Source organism: Chaetodon trifascialis, chromosome 22, assembly GCF_039877785.1.
Source record: "Chaetodon trifascialis isolate fChaTrf1 chromosome 22, fChaTrf1.hap1, whole genome shotgun sequence".
NCBI classification, from domain to species: Eukaryota; Metazoa; Chordata; class Actinopteri; order Chaetodontiformes; family Chaetodontidae; genus Chaetodon; species Chaetodon trifascialis.
This window is the reverse complement of record NC_092077.1, coordinates 21,003,526-21,006,025: the sequence shown is the minus strand read 5'-3', so window position 1 is coordinate 21,006,025 and position 2,500 is coordinate 21,003,526.

Sequence of the window (2,500 nt, the reverse complement as noted above, 5' to 3'; positions counted from 1 at the left end):
GGGCTTCACCCACCTCCCATCATCACATATCTGTGTGTGCGTGTGCACACACTCGCCTCACACTGCGCGTCCTTCTCGCCGTGCTTGACTCTGCACGCACTCGTCCGTGTGTTAAATATGTGTGTGTTTGTGGGCTGAGGGTGGAGGGGAGAGCGAGAGCAGCGCTGCGATGAGTTTAAGAAGTCTTGACAGCAGATGCCTGCATAATAACACACAGAGAGGACATGTGCAAGCAGGAAAATCAAGGACACCACGTCATGCGTGCCAGTCATTTAAAGTAACAGTTTCCTCCCAGCTTAAGCGTGCACACAGATTATGGGCAGAAATGGCTGCAGATGCTGCTAAATGGATTTGTGGAGCAGCGCTGTGAAATGTAGCCGAGCACGGATTTAAAACACTATCTGTGTATTCTGATGAGGTCGAGGCAGCGTTGCTAGGGAGAGGACCTTTTCTGAAATCACTAAAGTGTGATTGGTGATCGGTGGCTGCAGTGAGATTTGTCAGCAAGCCTTTGAGCAGATGCTGATGTGTAGGAGGAAGAGGAGGAGGAGGAGGAGGAGGAGGAGGAGGAGGAGGCCGAGTTCAGCTTCAGCCCAAACATTTACACAATCTGATGCCGCGGCTCGTCCAAACTTCAAATCCAGAGCTGAGACACGTTCAGGTCCTGACTGAGCAGACGTTTCCGTCACGTCGCTGAAGGCGGCCGCGTGGACGCGTCGTCACGTCACAGAACGCCGTCTCCGGTCGTTCTGAGCGCGCTCACAGTCTGCTTTGGCGAATTGGCCATCAGTGTCAAGATGGCAGCGGTTCAAAATGGGCTCCAATCATCTGCCTCCTCCTCCACACCGCGTGTGTGTGTGTGTGTGTGTGTGTGTGTGTGTGTGTGTGTGTGTGTGTGTGTGTGTGTGTGTGTGTGTGTGTGTGTGTGTGTGTGTGTGTGCGTGTGTGTGTGTGCGTGTGTGTGTGTTTTAAACTGCTCCAGGTTAAAGGGTCACTTCACCCAAACAGATTTCATTCACTTACCTCGAAGCATTTTATGGCCTCGTGGTCATTTCTGGATAATTTGGAGAGAAAATGATGGCGGAGACGACAAACACACCAAAGGTCCCAACCTGGGACGTTACAGTGACTCGGCGTCGGCCATGTTTGCGGGTTAGCGGCAGCTCTTCGGACACGAGTGACGGCTGGCGATCCGTGTTTCTCTCAAACATCCACACAGTGTTCATGATGTTTGCGTGTTCTTTTTTTCTCCTGGATGAACCAATCAGCTTTTCAGCTTTTCAGCCTTTCTGCCTTTATTTGACTGTGCAGCTGACGCGAGGCAGGAGAGGAGGGCAGAGAGAAGCCTTAACACCTGGTCTCATGCTCTGCCAGGTGAGCCAATCACATGATCACATGATCACATGATCACATGATGCACTGTTGAGATTTGGGCATCAAGTCGACTCAATTTTGTTTCTGGTCTGTCGACTAAAATCACAAATTAGCCTCAGAGAGTTTCGCGCCTTCATCCTTAGACCTGGATGTGGGCTCCTCTGCAGCCCACGACACCTTCATCCCATCAGCTGTCACGCACCACTGATTTATGACTTAACAGGGATGGTGCATATTCATAAGATGGAAAAGCTTACTGAGAGATCATTTATCAACATGCAGAACAAAAATGAAAATAAATATTAATACACAATACTACTACATTACCAGGCATCACTAAAACATGCAACACAGATGCTCAAACTTATCAGACACTGACTGAAACATGCAGAGCAGACGCACAAAAAGGTGCATGAGGACAGACAGGTGACAGCAGAGGGACAGACAGACAGACGGACAGACAGACAGACAGACAGACAGACAGACAGACAGACAGACAGACAGGTGCATCTACTGAATAGTCTTTAAATGAGCTGCATGTGTCGTTCTCTGATCGTTGCAGCTTTAACAGAAAACACAGACTGACAAGGGAGCACATTATGCCAATGAGGGTCCTCACAAGTATAGAAGCACGTGCATGTGTGTGTGTGTGTGTGTGTGTGTGTGTGTGTGTGTGTGTGTGTGTGTGTGTGTGTGTGCGTGCACTGAATGAGCACTGAACTGGAAAATAACTGCGACTGGAGGAACCGTGGGCCAATCATCGGCCTCCACTGGTCACGAATCACACCTCCAGCTTTAACATGCAACCCGGGTACCCCCAACACACACACACACACACACACACACACACACACACACACACACACACACACACACACTCCCTCTGAGGTGGGTAGGATGGAGGAGGGGAAGCCCCAGCCAGACCTCAGTGTGTGCGTGTGTGTGTGTGCGTGTGTGTGTGTGTGTGTGTGTGTGTGTGTGTGTGTGTGTGTGCGTGTGTGTGTGTGTGTGTGTGTGTGCTGAAAAGCCCTCAGAACCCAGATCACCAGATACAAAAAGAAAATCTCTGCTTGTTCACAGCAGCCTACAGAGGATATTAACAAACCACACACACACACACACACAC